Here is a 22992-nt window from a genome sequence, read left to right as displayed (position 1 = left end):
ACTTGTCCCATCGCTATAGAAGTTGATATGCATTTTCCTAAAGATGACCTCCAGTACCTAAGTTGCAGACCTTATTTGCTTTTGTCATTCTTGTTTTTCAGGTTTAAATATTTCTTGAATTTACAAATTAAGTCGAATGTGAGCACACTGTCCTTGACGGTATTTTTGTACAATGGAATAATATACCTTTAGACCAATCCTTAGGAAAACTTTCGGATTCAAAAATTTTGTTGAAAAGAACATTTAAATAAGGAACAAGAAAATGATCAGTGCATTTAAAAAATAGTGACAACATCACTGTTCGCTCCCATATAGTTATCAAAACAAGTCAACAATTGTATGAAACATGGACATACATATACAGACAGACTAACATACACAGACTGGCACAGAGTGATGACATTGACCCCAAGTGTGCCTTGGCCCATGGAGAGTGATAAAGATATAACAAACAACTGAATGTAATGATAAAATAGTTAAGTATAGGCCTATACAGGCACTGAGAGTGAATATGTTACAGCAATTTGATTAGTTTCTTTTCCTTTTCTACTTCTGTGATAATATTTAAGACAATCAATCTGCAAGGCAGTTTATGTATTGACAAATATGTTATCTTTTACAAGCACGCAGTAAACTGTTCTTGATTTTTCATTTACAATATTTGACATAGACTGAAATACATAACATGCAACCAATGTTTACACTTTGCCCATACACCAGATACATGGAGAAATTTCAACATACAATCATCAACTCAGAAACCCTACAGGAAAAAGTAAACATTGTCTTCTTCCAGAACAGCTGGTACATCCACATCTGGAACAACTTACAAACTTAACCAATTACACAAGGATGATGACACAAGAGATAAAGTTAAACTGTGGTGAACTTGACTATTCCTTTCAAATCCTTACCTAACTTGACATCTTAAACTAAAATACACTGCATGGTTAATTGTGCACAAAAATACATCGGGTGGGACCATTGATAAGGGATGGTGTCTGGAAGATCGATGAGGTACATTATGTTTTTTATCCACTCCATTGTACATTCTTTTTTCCCCACTCTCCCACCTTTTCTTTTCGTCAAACTTTCTCTGGCTGAATTTTTTATTGGCATTTGTTTGGAATTTTTTCAAAATCTGCCAGGATTTTTTTTTACCGCATTTCAACACCTAATACAGTTTACCATATCAAATGCTTACTAAATCACCACATTATATACTCTTAGTTCCAGTAGGTATAAAATTACCCCCAAAAAATCTTTAAAATACAAAATGAAAGAATCCAGTAAAACTGAAAGTTTCGCAAAGTTGCCCCCAAAATTCAAAATTCCGGATTTCAACTTAATTTCAATATATCTTATTAACAAAAACCCTAAGGACCGGTTTACTGAATATCAAAGCAATCAGACTGGTAAATTTTGAGAAACAAATTTTTTGACCAAAAATGAGAAAAATTACCCCCCCAAAATACAAAATTGCAGATTTCATCCTAATTTTAAATATATCTAATTAACATAAACCCTAGGAACCTGTACACTAGATATCAAAGCTACCAGATCAGAAGTTTTAGGAGAAAAATTTTTTGACCAAAAAAGGCAAAAATTGCCCCAAAAATAAAAAAAAAATTGCCAGTTTCAACATACCTTCAATACATTATATTGAGATTAATCTTAGATACCTGTATACCAAATACATGTATCTAAGCTATCAAATCAGCAGTTTTTTGATTAAAAATTTTTTTATCAAAAATTGGGAAAATTGCCCCAAAATTACAAATATGACAATATCAATACAATTTGTACAAGCATGACTGAGGTCATTCTGAGGAACATGAATATTAAATTTCATAGCAATCAGACGAGCGATTTCAGAGAACAAGATTTTTTGACTAAAAACGGAAAAAATACCCTAAAAATACAAACATGCAAATTTCATCTCAATTTTTGCACACATAATTTAGAATACCTAAAGAAATCTGCATACCAAGTTTCAACCAAATCTGACCAATGCTTAGTGAGTTTTAGCCATTTGCAGGATTTTTCCTTTTTTCCCCTCATTTGCATATTTTTGGCACTGACATGTTCATTTGAACAAATTCACATCTCCACCCCTAGGTGCACCTGTACACCAAATACTAAGACAGTAGGTGCTACGGTTTAGGAGTTCTTGATGTGGACGGACTAATAGACATACAGACATACTTACATACATACACACAGACGCCATTTTGCCACCTTATACGAATACCTCCCATTTGCATATATACATATGCATATATGGGAGCGGAAAAATTTTCCCAATAAACCATCTGGTCCGGCTGATTTCCCATATTTGAGTTTAGAAATAGCATTTCAATCTCTTGATTTGTGATTGGGCCATTTAAAATATCCCAAGCTACTTCAGACTCATTTACTTGGATAACATCTCCTGAAGTTAAAAGATCATGTAACTCATCAGACAAGGAAAAATTATCATTAACAGAGTCATTCGGTTGAAAAAGATTACTAAAATAATCACAGAATTTGTCAGGCTCGATACTATGTACTCTGGGGCACATGGTTACCAACCGTAGTAAAGTCGTCCAACATAACTTGAAATCAGATTGGGAAAAAGACGCCAGTTTGGCCTTTTCCTCGTTCAGCATGCTACGCCTTTTATTTCTGCACAGAATTTTAAACTCATTTCGTACATCTTTATATAATTGGAAGTCATGTGAATCCTTTGACTTCCTAAATTTTCTTAACAGCCTATACTTTTTACATTTTAACTCTGCACACTGCTTATCATACCAGACAGGTTGTTTTCTAGCATAATGTTCTTTTGATGAGACTCTTTTTGTCATGTTACAATTCTCAGCAGCATCCATAAATGAGTGTTGTAAGTCATCAATAAAATTACTTACATTTGCGTTCGGATCTTCTACAATAACATTTAATTTGACCTTACTATCAAGTGAACTAATTAAATCAGAGAAAACAGTTGATTTTTCGGAAACCCAGACATATTTGGTAATAACACTGTTCGATTTATTTAGTGTACAGTCATTACTATTAGCTACCCCTTATGATTTCATAGAGAAAGTTATTAAAGGCAGGTGATCAGATTCTGTGCGTACCTCAACAGCAAATGACAAAATCGTTGAGAACAAATATGACGATACCAGAGTATAATCAACGACACTGGATCCTTCATTAGCAATGCATGTAAATTCACCTTGTAGAGCATCAACACCTACTCTGCCATTGACAATATGTAAATTAAAACTACAACACAAAGAAAGAAGAGAACGCCCAAAATAAGAATGCATCACGTACTCTGTGTCGTCGTTGATTACGTAATCGGGTTCATCAGCTGCCCGAGCATTCAAATCTCCTGTAACAATCACATAAACATCTGGTAATTTTGTAAGGATGTCAGTCAAGTCAAGTTCAAGTAACTCAACACCATTTGAGGATGAAACACGATCATAAATAACAGAGTATCTGGGTGAAACATAAATGCTGCAAAAAAGAACATCGTTATCTACATCAAAAATGCATCCATCAAACAAGAGAAAAATACAATCATGCAATTTTGACTTTATAAATTTGACGTGGTCTACAAGATTATTTCTGACAATAGTACTTACACCTCGTTGGTGCCTACCGTATCTAGATGTCTTCTCCCGTGACTTGTTGAAAACTTTAAAACCTGGAAAACTATTATCGAATTCTCTATCATTCGAAGACCAAGTTTCAATAAAGGAAACTACATCAAACTTCATTACATAATTAGCAAAATCAAAATCATACAGCTTATTTTTCAATCCTTGAATGTTCCAAGTCAAAAACTGTACATGATTTGGGCCGCTGCCTGTTCCCTATTCGATCCGCGCTCGCTCTCATCCGGCTCTATAATCGCGTATTTGGTCTGTCTTGTTTTTTGAACTTCTCCTTGGTTGTATGTGGTTCCTGTGAATTTCTGTCTGTAACAAATAATTTGCCATTCTTATAGTATGCTAATTTTCCTTGTTTTCTTAAATCTGTTACTGTTCTTCTCTTTCGCTGTCGTAAGTCATTCCCTATTCCAACTCAAGCATCTTTAAGTTGTTCTCTCGATGACAAAGCGAGCACTTTATCATCCCAGTGGTGAAATTTAACAACTATTGGGCGCGGTTTACCTGTCCAGTTCACCGGCACACGATGAGCTCGCACAACATCCCGACTGCTCCACGACTTCTTACTTACGTGTTGATTTAAAATTCCTATCACCTTTTCCTTGCATTTGACAAATGTTTCGTGTTGATCTTCCTCTACGCCATACAATCTGACGTTATCCCTTCAGGAAAACGATTCGAGTCTGTCTGCGTCATCTTCTAGTCGATCCATACGTACAGTTATTTTGAACAAGTTTTTGCGAGATGGCTGCTAAGCAAATTCCGCTACATTTGCATTTTCTTTGAGTTCATTTATTTCTGGCTGCATTTACCAACTGAACTTTTCATTTCTTTACATTCATCACTGAGCTCGGAGCAGGATTTTTTCAATTCCTCCTGTGCAACTTTTACTCCATGCAGTTCGTCCCTTATTTCCGCACGTGTGTTTTTCACTTCAGCTAAAATGTCGGCTTTCAGTGATTCCATTGCTTGCAAGATATCTTTTTCTGGCCCAGGTTTAAGTTCGATATCACCAGGGAGCTGTAACAATCGTGGAAATAAACGGCTTTCAATACCGTTAGGTCTTGCGTCCATCACGCTACACAAGGATATCATGCCACCGTGCACGTCTTGCTCTAACACCTGCCATGTACTGATATTCAACCGTGCTATCAACATCACGGTCCCTCCACAAAACGGTCGAGCAAAATGTGTCGGCCGCCGAGATCCAAATATAACGAAATACAACTTGCAGTAACACATTCCAACATGCAGTCCTTTGATTCTGGTAGAGTACATACATTCCCAGAATCTTCTAATGACTGCCATAAGAAATCTGTCCCTGAGACGAACAAATAAGACGTGCAAGTTATGAATGTACATACCAGTATGTAGGTCGCCATTCCATAGAACAACTCATTTGCATGCGTTCTGTTGGTCGTCGGGTTGTAGAAACTGATGGAAACATTTCGCCAGTTTCTCGTTTGTACAAAACAACCAATACGTCCTCTCCGGCTCACAATGTCAACTCCCATCGCTAAGAAACTTTCAAAATCACTTATGTACAAGACTTATCCAATATTTGTCGTCAAAAGACGATAACATCTTGGAGCTGTGTCAACGTGTAACCTGTCACTTTGAATCATGTCACGTGACCCCCTTGGATGTTCTCCCTGTCTATTGCATGGTTCCCATTTGTTAAATTCGTTTAATTTTATGTATAATATCGTCAAGAATATCGTACTCACATATCTCAATATCTCGGCCATCCGCATTGACGGGTTGTTCTCAAATAAAAATGGAAGAGCAACGACCAAAATCAAATCCACATCAAAAACCCGCGATAATTTCTACATTTGGAGAAACCAGTCACGGGAATGAGTGTCCTTAAAAACGTTCAGAACTATATACGCAAAAAATTTACTTCTGATAATATATCAATCATGTGTGGAATTAATTTCAGCCTATTTCTGGGTTTGATTTTCACAACGGGCACAATCGGATGCAGTGGACGTGCGTTGTCTGTTTTGAAATCTGTAACAAATTCCGCCATATTTACATCTTGAAAATCGATTTCTGTGAATATCCGTAAGTATAATCACCTTTTTTGGATGCAATATCTTAACACTATGGTTTGGGTATAGACCTCTCTAATTGAGTATTTTTCTGTAAATTCATGTTTTTAAATAGAACTGAAATACTTAAATTGGGTAGAAATGTACACCTGCCCTCTAAACATGGACTTTCCGATAGGATTTTACACATTTTGACACTATGTGTCGGAACATAGGGATATCGCGTGTCGGAACATAGGGTTTTAGGAACATAGGGGTGGAACTCCCCAAGAGCTGACAACATCTGATTCGATAACAGCCTTGCTCTATCACACTGGGGCCTGAAATAAAGTCTTCATTAGCCGCATCATTACTGTTCCTGCAAAAACTCTACCCGTTGCATTGAGCAAATGACTTTAAAAAACCACGTTATGCCGAACATCGCTTGCAACCACCTCCTTGTCGGACGTAAAAGAAGAGTCTGTGTCATGTATTTTACGCGGTTTGTAGGCGGTTGGGTGGCATCCTAATCAAAGCATCGTGTTTCTGGTGTTTGTCTGTTATGCATTCGCTATTGCTTTGATATAACAAGACATCAAACGATGACAATGTATTACCTATAAACGGAACATTCAAAACTCCACTGCAATGCGCCATGTTGGTCAGAGGTCAGCAGGTCTTGAAGTTCACGGAACGCAACATACCACAGTCCCTCTATTCATGCCACGGTAGAGGGACTATGAACACACGGAACAGAAAACACGTATTTGTCGACGTGTACATTTGTCTTTTTCTCCATGAAGTGAAAATGTTAAATATTTGTGTCCAAAATACGACAATAAATCAAACAATCTCTGCGTATGAGCCACGACCTTACGACCGGTCGTGGATTAAAATGTCGGAAAAAAAATAAACACTTTACAGCCACGACCGGTTTCGAAGGAAAAACTTTGAAAATATACTTTATTTTCTCTCAATGTCCATGGCAACGCCCCCACGACCGGTTCTGAGGGAAAAAATTTGAAAAAATACTTTATTTTCTCCCAACATGCATCGCCAGGACCCCACGACAGGTTTCGAAGGAAAAAAATTAAAAATGTATTTCATTTTCTCTCAGTGTCCATGGCCACGACCCCACGACCGGTTTCGAAGAAAACACTTTGCAAAAATACTTCATTTTCTCTCCGACATGCATCGCCACGAACAAAACCTGTCGTGAAGGAAAAACTTCAAAAAATACTTTGTGATGTGCATCGTCACGACCCCACGACCCGTTTCGACGGCAAAACTTTGAAAATATACTTTATTTTCTCTCAGTGTCCATGGCCACGACCCCACGACCGGTGCTGAAGGAAAAACTTCGAAAAATACTTTATTTTCTCCCGACATGCATCGCCACGACCCTACGACCGGCCGTGAAGGAAAAACATTGAACAAATACTTTATTTTCTCTCAGTGTCCATGGCCATGACCCCACGACCGTCCTGAAAAATATATTATTTTCTCTCCATGTGCATCGCCACGACCGCCCTGAAGGGAAAACTTTGAAAAATACTTTATTTTGTCATCATGTGCATCGCCACGACCGGTCCCGAAGCAAAAACTTCGAAAAATACTTTATTTTCTCTCGATTTTTATCCCCACGACCGATCGTGAAGAAAAAACGTTAAAAGAATACGTTTTTGTTCTCTCCATGTGCATCGCCAGGACCCCACAATCAGACCGGCCGTGATCGAAAAATCCTCCATATCACTGTACGACTTGGAGTATCAAAAGAGAACTGAGCAAATTTAAATACATTTTATTTTCCTCGAAATCGATCCAACATCCGGGTATTGTTTTGACATATTCTTTTAACACACAGCGGATATTTCATTGTGCAGTAGTTCGCGGCTGTAAACAGTCGTACGACCGGTCGTGTAGCGTGCTCATTAAAAATCGTTGGTTCATTTTGGGCCGGGTATCCAATGTTGACATGATGAATGGCACTACACGTCGCCACTCGCGGAAACAAATGCATAATCTCTGATTAAACAGTTTAGCCTGAGCGACTGCTAGGTCTCTTAGTCCTTTGAAAGCTTAAAATAGTTAAATTGACTCTGAAAAATTGTGGACAGATACCCGATACTTCTGAGAAAAAGATCGCGAAACGATCATAAGTTCATTCTACCGTAAAACTTTGAAAGACGTAAATTTTTGCGACATTTTGGCGCACAGCTGCAGCATAGGAGTTCTGTGTGACTGTCGTTAAATGGTACCTGTTGAAACAATTGGCAGCCCTCGGCCCTCGTCGCCAGATACGTCAAATATTGGTTAAAAATAAGTAAGAAAGCAGATACAACACTGACTCGTGAGGCATATGATCTGGGCTGTCAACTGGACAATGCACATACAGATAATTGGGTGTCAGGCATTAAACAATCGTTGCTGCTCGTAAATATTGGAGATGCCATGAATGTAAAAATAGAAAATGACAAACAGTTTAAAACTAATTTCAATGTAAAAGTTAAACAGCTATTTGAAAAATGTGCATTTGAATTGATTCATGATGATACCAGACAAGGGCACCATAAAAATAAACTTCGCACATACAGAGAGTTGAAAAAAGATTTCTCTCTCGAAAGCTACCTTCATGTTATAAAAAACCCAGATCACAGATCAGCCCTGTGCAAGTTACGCATTAGTGCACACATACTACACATAGAAACAGGTAGATATAGAAACCTTGATGTCATAGACAGAGCATGCCCAATTTGCCAAAACAAACAAGTAGAAGATGAGATACATTTTCTTTTTCATTGCAAGGCTACACAGACATTAGACATGATTTTTTCAGTAAACTAAATATTTGTAAAAACGCATTCAGAGGCACACAAGACCTTATGCTATGAACATTTGGGTGGGAGAACACTGCTTATCCTGTTCCATCTATCAAAATACATAACCTGTATTTTCTCCCTTCTCTATTACATAACAATAAAAAGGACAGCTAGTGCATTGTTTTCGTAATAAATTTTATTCATGCACTCTTCATACTGTTTTGAGGGGACCTGTTCAGTCACTCTCCTAATGTCAGCAGTACCATATTCAAATCACAAGAGATGATACAATTATATTTCACTCGCCTGACTTTTTTCAGGGAGCTCCTAAATCACTCGCCTACCACTCGCCTGGATTGTTTCAGGAGAGTGAATTTTAGCTCTCCTGCCATTTTCAAAAAATAAGCCCTGGGTCATGAGGATGACACTTGTATGCTAGGTTCGGCTATAGGTGCTTCTAAAATCTGTCAAGACACTGGTGGCGCTGTCAGAAACATGCTCAGTCTGTCTCCTTCCCATGTACCAGCTCAGTTTGATAGATAGAAATGCTTTCAAACTGATCCTCAAAAATTTGCCTCTGTGAACTGAGGGATCATGTTGCTGAGCAAATTGATAAAACCAGTGATGAAACATAAGTGATGAGAGCCAGGGTACTGCCTTTGAGGTAGTCCAGTCAACTGGTGATTTCAATAGACTTAGGGACTGGTCAGTTTCTTTGGTCGGGGGGGGGGGGGGGGAGGCGGCGGTGGATTATTTTTTGCTGACGTCAAAAAGTGGCTGACCCCCCCTATTCCAAATTTTGAAAACAGGTTGACCCCCCTATTCCAAATTTTGAAAACAGGGTGACCCCTCCTATTCCAAATTTCGAAAACAGGGTGAACCCCCCCCACCCCCGCATGTGACAACTGTAAAACAAAAGGTGGACATAAATTATATATATAATATATATATACATTTCCCAGCTTATTCGATATGCAAGAGCATGCAGTTCATATGGTGATTTTGTAGAGAGACATGGCCATCTCTCTTACAAACTGTTAAATCAAGGTTACACCAGAGCAAGACTTGTCTCTACATTCAAATGCTTTTTTTTGGCAGGTATCGCAAGCTGGTAGATAAATACATATCTCTCTTCGACAAATGATCACTGATGGCATCGGTGACATGGGGCCTTAGTTAGTGACCACTACCTATCTGACTTACAGATTGATATATGGCGGGTGCCACATGTGGGGCAGTATGCGCTTACTATTTTCGAAACACGTGACATCACTTCTTGGTCTTTTGGCCAGAGGTCCATATATCTTTCTTTCATAAATTTGACTATGTTTGTGTACCGTCTATTTACTGTCTGTTCTGTGCTGTTTTGTGTCTATGTTTACAACTATTGTCTTACAATTTTGACCTAGTGTTATTGGATTATGGATTGGTATGATTGCGATTATATATATATATATATATATATATATATATATATATATATATTATATTTTACATACATTTATATTTTAACAGTCATTCTGTGTTTTAATGAAATTGTTGACATGTCAGTTGTAAGATTGGAATTTCAAAGTGTCAATCTTAAAGTTTGAATACAGTACATTTTGAATGAGCTGTGAATGTATTCCACACTTTCTATGCTTAACCTGATGTCCTGAACTATTGTACAGAAATGGGTGTCAATCATTAATATCAAAGAGGAAAAAGCAGTAAATCAAAAATTTTGATGGGTGTTAAGACTTGCCAGCCATCAAATTAAATCTCCTGAGGAGCCATAGAGAGGCATTTTAGCCAAATCTGATGTGTGCAGTGTCTGAGATGACCTTTTCTTGTAACATTGAAACCATAAAAGCACAGCTAATAATGACAAAAACTGCCTTTTTTAACTGTTTTGGTCATAAAAAATAGTGTCAATGACACTGTCCTCCCATTTTGCAGCAGTACTTACTACTAGTACACACATGACATTGCATTCTTACAGGTTGACTAAGAAAATTCCATTGCAAGTCCAAATTAATCTTATACCCCAGCAATATGAAATGCTCCATCTCATAATGACTTTTACCTTTCTGACAGAAAACAACCTAGGATCAAGACTATCATGTTTTACAGCAATCCAACAAATACTTTGGGAGAAATTATTTTTTGACAAAATATGGGAAAAATTGCCCCAAAAAATACAAATATGAAAATTTCACCACAATTTGAACAAATCTGACAAAGGTCAACCCTAGGATCATACATACAAGTTATTTTTACAGCTTTTAACCTCCAACAGCCGACCAACTTGTCAATATTAGCTTGATCAACTTGATACTACTGCTTATAATAATATAAATGAGAGTTAATTACATTCTAATTAAAGTAAACAAGACTTGCTTATCAACATTTACGTCATAAAAAACAGCATATCTGTCAGGTTATAAAGAATCTTCAGCTGGTTATCTTTATCAGTATTTCATCCTATTAACCAAGCACATTTTAACTTTCAAATTAACATTGCAAGTAAGTTCTGTTGAATAAGTTGAGCCTGTAGGTACTCAGAGAAAGCACACAGAAGAGACAAATGTTTGAAACTTAAGAAGTTCAAGGTCATCAAAAGCATTATAAGGAATCATGTAACACTTTCATTGCACTGTTTACACAGATTGCATAATTGCTATAAATAGCACATGAGGAATCTTACAGTCCAGCTTTACCATAAAACCCTATCACTTTGACCACTCTTTTAATTGATCACTCTATTTTTTCCTCAAAAAGTAATTTTATTTTATCCTTACCAAGTCAACCATAAATGGAAATTGGAACTTTCTCTATCTCTATTTATTTGACCAACCTATCATGACAAACTATTATGAGCAATTTCTTTTAGATAACATACAGAGCACAATATATGACTGTTCAGAATATGTCAAAGTTGGGATTCAGGAAAGTTGCCTTTACATGTTTTAATCCTCCAAGATGGTAAGCATTTCACCATGAACTGTAAAAAAAGTTGAACATTCTAATAATTCTACACTAAAATTATTTTGGCTTTGTTGATATCCTCATTAATTCAGTTATTTAAAATCATATTATTATTTTTCTGGGTGAATTGACAGGGTTTATACAGTACAAGAGTTACATACAATGTAAGTCAAATTCAGTTAAAACATCAATTACCGTCTAACATTGCAACATTCCTATAAATAACACCTCAGCCTGGAACAGCACAATCAATGTGCTCATTCACACAGGCAGTACTTGACTATGAATGAATGACCTACTACATTTCAATTATGTACCAAATTTGAAAGCGTGACAAAAAGTACCACAAAATTTGCAAATTTCAGCTTTAGTTCACAGAGTCATCTTCAGGTCACTCCTAGGAACCTGCACACCCAAATTAGAAAGTAATGGCATACACAGTTTAAAAGAAGATTTTTTAAACCAAAAATGGCAAAAATTGCCCTAAAATACAAATATGCAATTTGTGCCATACTTTTGATGAATTCTATTTTGAGTTTTCACAAGGTACCTGCACGCCAAATTTTAAAGCGATCCAACCATTGGTTTAAGAGGAAAAGATTTTTTACTAAAATGGCAAAAAAAAGAAAAAAAATCATTAAAAATAGAAAGCATCAAATATTACATCAAATCATATGTTTAAATGAGTTGGGCCCAAGGTACCTAAAACCCAAATATGACAATGATCAGATGAGTAGTTTCTGTGTTATTGATTTTTGACCATTTTCGCTTTTTTTTCTACCTCATTAGCATATCTATGGGCCTAAAGAGTTCATTTTAACAACGGCACATCTACATCATATATGGCATCACTACACCAAAAATCAGCTCAATACGTGCAGTGGTTTTTGAGTTTTTGCGTTGGACGGACAGACATCCATACATACATACATACATACATACATACATACATACATACATACAGACAGACATCTCACATACAGACTTTTTTCAACCATATAACCTCCCATTGCCATATATGTATGGCAAATGGGAGGTAAAAAGCATCATTCTACAGAAAACCTGAGACACAAAGGAAAACAGTTGCATCAATGAGAACGAAAGATATCTTGTCATTTTTCTATCTCTAAAATAAGTCACTGTATCAAATATATATATATATATATATATATATATATATATATATATATATATATATATATATATATATATATATAATATATATATTGTACATACTAAATTCTCATAGAGAGAACAGAAAAGTATCAGGAATTTGTCTTGCTTATCATATGAAATGCAGATATCATAACGGTACACTTTCACTTAGCAAACATCAAGATATCTCTGGCATATATCTCTGATTAATTAAAGTATGGCGCCCGAAGGGCGCGGAGAAAAATATGAAACATCCTGATATCTCTGATATATATGTCTTGTATAAGTCATGTACAGGAAGGGTGTGCTGAAAAATGTCTGATATATTAAAGTAATGCACTCGAAGAGTACGCTGAAAAATATTGAACATACAGATATTTCTGATATATGTATGCCTGATATATTAAAGTTGGGCGTGCTGAAAAATATGTCTGCTTATTTTAAAGTTACGCGCCCAAAGGGCGTGCAGAAAAATGCAACTGAATGATGAATTTGTGGCTGACACTATGCATTTTGGCAATGATGAGCCTGTGTCAAAATTCCAAAACACACTGACCCCCCCCCCCCCCCCCCTATTGGGCATTTCAAAAACATGGTGACCCCCCATCACCAAAGTCAAAAACAGGGTGACACCCCCATGAATTCACAACCCCCCCCCCAGGCCGAAGAAACTGACCTGTCTTTATATCATCACATAAAGAGAATCAAAAGCTCATAAAACACATAACTCTTTTCACCAGTGTCATGTTGGACATGAACTTTACTGCTACCTAGATGTAAATATTTCATCCAGTCAAGATATTATCTATAAAAGTTTTATAGATTGTAGTATACTATCGGGTCAGTCACAATCAGGGTGCGCTAGAGTGTGTCACTTAGGTCAAAATTTCAAGTTCATGATAACTGTCCAGTTAAATAATATGTTGAAAGGTTATGGTATGGGGCATATCTTCCTAAAATTTGGTGAAGCAAACGTCATTAGTTTTACCACAGTGCACGTTGTTTTATATGGTCGACACAGTGTCACGGACGCTACAGAATGTTGTACATGAAACACAAATGTCATAATAAAATTTTAAAAAATTATTTGTTAATGCTTTCTTATGTTATTACAATATAAAAGATGCATATTGGCATTAAAATAAGCTATACTTGGTATGATTTACTTAATTTTTCCATGAATAAACACAACCTCAAGTTTAGTGAGAAATACAACAATATTGATCATATTTTTTAATAGGACTTTCAACTTCTCTATGTCCTTCCGCTGGTATGCTGTATTTAAAAGTTTTATTGTCATGAATTAACCATGCTATAGCAACAATATTAATACCATTCAGTGTAATCAAAATGAACTTCTTTCTAAATTATTTTCTGTTTAGTATGACATGTAATTTTGTCACGGACGCTACCAAAATCAAACTTGAAAGTTAGGTCAATTTGAAATATAAAAGCAATCAACAATCTGGTTTTTTTCTTTCTCTTTTCTCCAAAACCTTTCTCTATCAAACATTTAAATTGTGAAAATTGTGTCAAAACATTGACAATTTCTTTAAATTGAACAAGAAAGCTATAGCAACTACTGCAAAAATCAGTTGGAGTATGTGAAAAATGTCTATACCAGTAATAAACTTTCAATACGTCAAAAAACACAGAAGTTAACATTGCTTGTGCCTTACTAAAGTGTAAAACCAGATAAAACTAGACACGTAGATCAGGCTAGAGGGACAGGTTGTTAAACTTTGACCTGTGGTCCCACGATAAAATTTGCTACAATGTATCTGACACACCACCCAAGAAATCCAAATGGCTTGCAGCTGTTCTAACACCTGTCAGGATGGGGCACACACACCTAGGTGAGGCTGGAGATCAGAGACGTAGTCTGCCAACCTTTGACCTCTGTTCTATAATATATCTGTACTCTCTGACGAGCGTAAAGTTGGCGTCATACTCATCCTCATCCTCAGCCTCAGAGGTCACGCGAAAATGAGGATGAGGATGACCCTACAGTGTCAGCTCCACCGGCGTCAGATCTGATTATTCCCGAATGCTTCTGATGGAATGATGTGTAAAAACGACTTTAAAAATGTGCTCCAAGTTTCATATCACTGTAAATGTTAATTAAAACACAGTGGGATTTGCATTTCATAATATTTAGTTACCTCTCCTCTCAATATCCGTTTCTCACGTTGTAGTTATAACGCAACATTCTTAGCCCTTAATTTCCTTAAAGTTCAAAGGTTTATGTTTAATATATTGACTTTTCAGGCCTCTCGTCATGGTTATACAAGTTAATTGTTTTATATGTCCTTTGAATAATTAGGGCTTTCACATCACCTCTCATGGTGGCGATTTTTACACATTTCGGACCATGTATACCTTTTTTGCACCAATTTTTGGAAAATCTTAACGCAAGAGTTAAGAGGATACCAACAAACACATCCGCGGATCCATGGACTGAAAATTACGAACATTTCCAAAAAACTAGTCCATATGAGATATTCTAACGATAAAATATTACCTGCGAACCAGTTTTAGGATTCAAAAGAAAGTTGAGAAAGAATGGAGTTGTTATTTTCTTAAGTTATGGGCAAATTTTATCATTTATCCATCATCGGGTAGCGTAACCTCCGCAATCTTTGGATACGACGCTGAAGCTGATGCTGAGTAGCGTCATTTTAGCGTCAGCTAGAAAGGTCACCTGAGGATGAGGATGAGGATGACGCCAACTTTACGTTCGTACTCTCTGCCTTCATAATATGTGAAAGTGGTGGAGACAGAGTTGACACAAATGTCATTTCTTACCCCCTTGATTTTTTAAAATTCAAAATGTGATAACAAAACAATAAAATGTGATGGTTATTTCACATTTAGATTGGCTTATAATCTGAAAAACAATGTTTGCATTTTATTGTAGCATCCGTGACATAATGAATTGAAATGGAATACACAATAATTATGCATATACAGCACAGAATTCATTGTTCTTTTCACTAGAATTCTAATAACATATTCAATATAATTACTGCATTCTTAAAAAACACCAATCTAAGTGTTACAGTTGAGGCTCAACATAACTTTTTGAGTGTTTTATTACTTTTTAAAAAATCAATTTTGTGCAAATTTACAATTTTATGCCTTGAAGACATTTGGTAACCCAACTCCATGTATGTACACAAATACACACTAGTATTTATATTTTTCAGTGGATTAACTGCTTTAAAATGTTTTAAATAGTTATTAATTATTAATAATGTAGTAAACACCGTCACGGACGCTACACCGTCACGGATGCTACATTTCCATATTTTAGGAATATTAATAGTGAATGCAAGGGACAGTAATTATATAATTTGTTTATTTAAGGTAGGCACCTATTGACACTTAGGCCTGTGACATCAGATCTTTTATAACTCCTGTTGTCCTTAAGATATGAGTGTGTCACGGACGCTACAAGAAATTCCGACCACAACGATCTCCATTTTCATTTATTCACAAAACAATAAAATATGCAATTTTATTTAATTTTGGTGTATAAAATGCTTGCCATGGATGTTGAGGTTGGAATTAAATTCAATATTACAATATTTTACCCATTTTTCTACATATAAACTAAAGGTATATGTACTTATGGTCACAAAACACAAAAAACATAACGATGTTACAGTTTTGGTAAAAATACCACAGTTTCTGTTCTGATGCACATAATCACGTGAAATAACTTGTGAAAGAAAGATTAGGTATTCTGCAATAACATATGTAAGCTAAAAATTCCACAATTTTAACACCGTGTTCCAAAAAACATTTTGAAATTAAGTACATTTTGAAGTGAAACAGCATAACGCTACTTTTTACAGTTTTTAAAGGCATTTTTGTAGATGTACAACCAAACCTGCACGATATATGCAATATTTCTTTATGTGACCAAGTTAGATACAACTATTACTATTTATTAGAAACAAATAAGCAATATAATATCAGTCTGAATAGCAATTATATGTCCATAACAAATGAAAATCATCTAGCGCACCCTGATTGTGACTGACCCGTATGCATTACTCCACCTCTTCTAAACGATAACCACACCACAGACTGATTAACCCAGAGTACTATGCATTACTCCACCTCTTCAATACGATAACCACACCGCAGAATGACTAGCCTGGAGTACAATGCATTACTCCACCTCTTCAATACGATAACCATACCACAGACTGACTAGCCCAGAGTACTATGCATTACTCCACCTCTTCTATACGATAACCTACCACAGACTGATTAGCCCAGAGTACTATGCATTACTCCACCTCTTCTATACGATAACCATACCACAGACTGATTAGCCCAGAGTACTATGCATTACTCCACCTCTTCAATACGATAACCACACCGCAGAATGACTAGCCTGGAGTACTATGCATTACTCCACCTCTTCTATAAGATAACCATATCACAGACTGACTAGCCTAGAGTACTATGCATTACTCACCACCTCTACAATACGATAACCACACCACAGACTGATTAGCCTGAGTACTATGCATTACTCCACCTCTTCAATACGATAACCACACCACAGACTGACTAGCCAGAGTACTATGCATTACTCCACCTCTTCTATACGATAACCATACCACAGACTGACTAGCCCAGAGTACTATGCATTACTCCACCTCTTCTATACGATAACCATACCACAGACTGATTAGCCCAGAGTACTATGCATTACTCCACCTCTTCAATACGATAACCACACCGCAGAATGACTAGCCCAGAGTACTATGCATTACTCCACCTCTTCTATACGATAACCATACCACAGACTGACTAGCCCAGAGTACTATGCATTACTCCACCTCTTCTATACGATAATCATACCACAGACTGACTAGCCCAGAGAACTATGCATTACTCCACCTCTTCTATACGATAACCATACCACAGACTGACTAGCCCAGAGTACTATGCATTACGCATTACTCCACCTCTTCTATACGATAACCACACCAAAGACTGACTAGCCCAGAGTACTATGCATTACTCCATATACATTGTACAGGTAGTTTCCTGGTGAGGTCTTAGATATGCACTACTTGTTTGACACAATTTTTGAACATATTATGTACATGTCGTATTGATGTGATATAAGTGCAAAGAACTAAACACCTTTTCTGCATGTTCTGTGAATGTGTGACCATTAGGGCGCAAAAAGTGATTTTCCAGTCATCGTCATAAGGGGTCTTGGTCATCTTGGGTTGGGTCTTCCAGAAAGCCCATTTGATATACTACTTCTTTAGCATGCTTACCAGTCAATGACTGTGTAAAAACATTATTTGCAGACTTTCTTGACAATATGCTGTATTTTGGGAAAATATTTCTTTAAAGCACTGCTACTCAATGGCAAGATTATCCTACTGTATCAATAACTGACAGACACTTTCCAAGGACTCATCCTCAACGCCAACTTTTGGGAACACAAGTTTGGGTAACTTTCTTGTGAAGAGAACAAGAAATGAAATGTATCTAACTATACAAAGTGACTTTAAGTGGAAATCAGATGAAAGAGGAGTAAAACAGAGTGTGCTACCGATTTTATTTATAGGCATCAGAATTCGTTTTCTGCAAATTATGATCAATGAATAACATTGAAATTTTCAAATCTTATTTTAGTTTAATTTTTATTCATGATAATTTACTGTATCAGGAAATTGGAAAAATCACTGAAAATATTTTCACTGAGGCTTTTCCACTGTGTCTTTGTACTGTCTTCCCCAAAGGATCACATTCTTCCATCACATGCCATAGGAAAAAATATTATATCATATTGATCTGTCCCGGAGCAATTCCTGCAAAAGAGGGATACATATGTTTAATGCATGTATCCTTTTAATGATCTTGTGGTTTGCTTCCCTTTGCTTCTCTTCCCTGTGCAATGTGGACTTAAAAGTTGTAAAATACAGAAAGTAAAATTATATAGGTTGCACTCAGTAAAAAAATCCTTCTCTGCTTTCAGTTTAGATCTCAAAAACAAAGTTATCTGAATTTGCACAGGTATACACACATTTGTAATATCACCCAGTGCTAATTATGAAAGAGAATTTGCAAAACCATGTTGGTCGATCTCAGTATGCAAATCAACTTGCAATGATATAGCATTTCTACACACCAAAAGCACAATAGTTTGCATTTAATATTGGTTATCTTACAAGCAGTCAACCTACTACATACCTTTTTGACTGCAGTTTCAAGAATCATCAATGTCTGAAGGGCAAGTTTCTTACATTCTGTATCAGGATCTTTCTCAATGATATCTGGAAGAAAAGCATAATTAATTGTATACTTTGATCTACACACAGCAGAACACTGAATTTCAAATGCCGAATTTCCATGATATCCCTCAAGGAAACTATTCAAGGACAATGAACAAACACCAAGATTGCTGGTTTGTGATGGACACTTTGAAATTGTTTTGACTGTTTAAAATTAAACAAATTCTACATACTGAAACAAAGGAGATACTGGCTGCTGAACAGAGAAATTGACAAATAAACAAGTGAACATAAAACGTTTTATGGTTTCCATCCCTTTAGAGGTAGGCTATAAACTGCAATATTACCCTTTAGAGGTAGGCTATAAACTGCAATATTACCCTTTAGAGGTATGCTATAAACTGCAATAATACCCTTTAGAGGTAGGCTATAAACTGACTTGCCTGGTATCGTTTACTATAAAGAGTCCCAAAATCGCCGACATGTATTAGCCTGGGTAAATATCGGTAATTGATTTCTCAAACCCGGCGTGCCGCGCGATAGAAGGCAAGTCATTCTTGTATTGCCTAGTATCGATATCAGACAAGAGACTGTTATGTATGACGGATATATGTCGGACGTCAAACTTCGATACTAGAAAGTAAATGTCCCATATTTAAATATTGTGCAAAGTACCGTCTTTATTGTATTTTGACCTTGATGGCCATTTGCCTTGGTCACCGTAAAGATTAGGCTTACATTTTAAATTTGTGATTCGTCTTTTGACGTGGGTTTAGACACTTCAGTATTATTTCTCTTTATCAGTTGCTCTAATTTTTTGTATTCCCTTCCTTGAATTTCACGAGGAGTCCCTCAAAGGGGAGAAGCCAGAATAGTTTTTGAAAGAGTCAAGTGTTGTATTGACTCCATTTGTGTGCGATCTGGTGCTTCTGCGTCTGCCAAAACTTACCCCTTCCTGATCGGAGTTCTGGACGCTTAGCTTTTCAGTGGTGGGACATATTTCAAGCCCATGCTTGTGCTCTTTTTTCAATGTTAGAAATATTTGTTGTGAAGGGCTATTTAGGAAATATAAATATTTTATGGGATAGTGCTTAAGATTTCACTGACTTTATATGTTTTTTTTTACACTGAGATCAGTTGCCCCAACTTTTGGTTTTGATATTCATCTTCATTTGGATATAAGAATTAAAAGACACACACACAAAAACAGTTTGATGTTAGGATTTTGAAGTGGTGTTTTTTTTATTTTTTCAATCGCATCTTCTTGGCCCCTATACTGAGTGTGGGTAAAAAATCTCCACTTTATTTGGATTTGACCTGATGATCGGACCAGTTGATTTCCTTCAGGGCCAGTGATTTTTTTAAATTGCTGGCCCGCTTGGCCAGTAGAGATTTTGCTTTAGTTTCGTACACTGGTCATCTGGCATTTGCTCTGTACACAAACGTAAATAAGCGTGTTCCTTGCTCATGTAAATTGTTGTGGGAAACTCCTTTTATTTTGTAATGACTACGAGTCCAAGACGGGTGGTGACACGGTCATTACGTCAGTCGTATTTTCCTTCGCTGAACGAAGGACAATATTAGGGATTAATATCTAATTCTGTCAATATTTTGTCTGGATCACATGACACAAATATGGCTGTCAGATTGTAATTCAATCTTGAATGGCCATATTGTATTTTCAGATTTAAAAAGCTACATGTCCATGCACATTTTATGGTTTGAAACAGTTTAACAAATTTGATGAACAGTTTTATAACATCATCAGCAGATCAAAGTAATTCTTAGCACCTTAAATTCAATTTTGCCACATAAGAGAGTCATAAAAGTTTAACCCTTTTCCTGCCAAGTTCATATTTTAATATGTCCCATTTGGTGCATTTTAACAAAAAATTGAACATTTAAAGGCCCCTGAAATCACAGATACTATAAACATGATTTTTATGGACAAAAGCTGTTGGAACAGACCAAGCCATATTGCTGAAAATATGTTTTGGCTCAATACCGCTTTTCACTGAGTTGGCAAATGGGGAAGTGATACTATCTTGCAGTGAAAGGGTTAAGGCCGTCAAACCTATTTTCAATGGCAGATTTCTACAGGTAAAACACATTAACCTAAAGAAGCCAAAGTAAAATTGTAGGTTGTGGAGGAACTCCTACCAGAAATGGCTAAAAAGTTGATATTACACAAAAGTTTTATAATTTCACGAACAAACAGAACTTTTTGCCATGACGATTATATTAGTGTTTAACGTACTAAGGCCAAGAAAAATAAAATGTTTGTTTCTCATCCTCCCGCGCGTTAATTCAGACCCGCCGTGTCAACTTTTTTTTCTGCTCATTAGGAAATAAAGTTAAAAAAAACCACATAAATACACGACAATAGTGCAAAACACAGTGCTGTATAAAACAGAACTGTAAACAAAATAACTAACACTAACATTCCAATCAGAACTGTACACATATGTCACTGTTATATTAAGCTGTCAAAACTGTGCATTGCTGCACTAAAAGTCAAACTGCAGAACTGTTGCTGTACAAAAATACTAAAGCAACACTGCTGTGCATTTATCTCTGCATGCATTCCTATGCCGTTTTCATGTCTTTTGCAAGTTCTTGTTCAATGGTCGAAGAATAAAAAAAATTGAGAAGATAAATAAAAAGTGCATCACCACATCATTTTTACAATATGTTTAGGATAAGAAACAAACTTTTTAGTTTTCTTGGTCTAATTAGATCACTATCTCAAATGCTTGCTGTGGTGAGATGTTGAATTTTAACCACAATGCATTGCAATATCATGTAGTTTGTCTCCTTAGCATGAAACAAAAAGCTATTCAAGGTAGCAAGCATTCAACACAAAACTCATTTCCTACGATAAAAGTATGTTAGGGTCATAGTTTATCAATATGCTGATGACGTAATACAGCTTAACTTAGTGGAACTGTGAATGGATCTCCACCCTGAAGCAGTACTTTAATTACTTCATTGTATAAATTGTGTGATACATCACACACACATTCTATCATTTCCATTTTCAAAATTTTTATAACTATAAATTTCACTACTTAGAGAGTTGTAGTTGGAAACTGTAGTTACCTTGCAACCATTGTTTAAACTCTATAACATCACTTTGTAAGGTAGTCACCAGAGAGTATGATGGTATCGTCAAGACAACCATGGATAATGAAAATAAAATAGCCTGTCTCACAAACCTACAAAGAGAGACACAGAGAGAAAGACACAGACAGACAGACAGACAGACAGACAGAGAAAGAGAGTTCATTAGATTTTTTTGTGTTATTTTGTACATCAAATTCTTTGAAAACTTACTGTATGTCAAAATCTTACATGTTGTACAGTAATGGTTCTACCCCAGAATGGACACGATATGTTATGCAGACCCAGCATGCCTAAAAGATCTTGTGATGGCCTTACAAATAAACCAATGTGTACAAAACGCATATAGAAACACACATATTTCTATGCACGTTTGCACATGTGGGTTTGTTTTTACCATAATCCATTTGAATTCCAGGTTTTATCTATTTTCCATGACATATTTCTGACAAGACTAAAAGATACGTCACTCGAGGACACTCCCTACACTCCTCTCCTCTCAAGAGAGGGGGGGAGAGCGTAGAGAGCGCCTTCGAGCAACAGATCTTGCAGTCTAATTTCTGGCCTGATCACTGATATTAACCCTTTGAGCACTGTAATTTTCTCCTGCCAAAACTTAAGTGCCAAATTTTTTCCAATTTTTATGAATTTTTTGTAATTTTTTGATAATTTTGGACCAAATGGACATCACATTTAATTGGCTACAGTTTTTTCTCAAAATTTTGGCAAAAATCTGAGAAAAATTGACTGGGGTTTATTTTATGTAGGGGACAAAAATAGACTTTGGCGCTCAAAGGGTTAAATTTTGAAGAACAATTAGTTTCATTTCATTGTCTTTCAAAAAGTTTATGGTGTGGTTATACTATGAAAGGCGTTGTCACTAAACAGCTTCTGTATCAGATATGCATTGCAATACTAAGGTAACTCTTAAATCAATAATCAAATATTATTTCCCAAAAAAGGACAAAAT

General features: G+C 36.2%; 1 protein-coding gene and 1 long non-coding RNA gene across 2 annotated transcripts in view; one reads left to right on the top strand and one right to left on the bottom strand.

Annotated features, from left to right (window-relative positions):
* Window positions 1-22992, top strand: part of LOC139152165 (serine/threonine-protein phosphatase PP1-alpha-like) — a 118945-nt gene that overhangs the window by 82216 nt on the left and 13737 nt on the right. The gene's annotated exons all lie outside the window — the stretch shown is intronic.
* LOC139152166 (uncharacterized) lies at window positions 18293-22117 on the bottom strand. The gene is made up of 3 exons (XR_011556583.1): window positions 22002-22117; window positions 18862-18944; window positions 18293-18479 (listed from the first exon to the last, which is right to left on the bottom strand). It is a non-coding gene; the product is annotated as an uncharacterized lncRNA (long non-coding RNA).

The sequence above is a fragment of the Ptychodera flava genome, chromosome 15, assembly GCF_041260155.1.
Source record: "Ptychodera flava strain L36383 chromosome 15, AS_Pfla_20210202, whole genome shotgun sequence".
NCBI lineage: Eukaryota > Metazoa > Hemichordata > Enteropneusta > Ptychoderidae > Ptychodera > Ptychodera flava.
The sequence above is the reverse complement of the archived record's forward strand: the minus strand, read 5'-3'. Positions and strand labels throughout refer to the sequence as shown.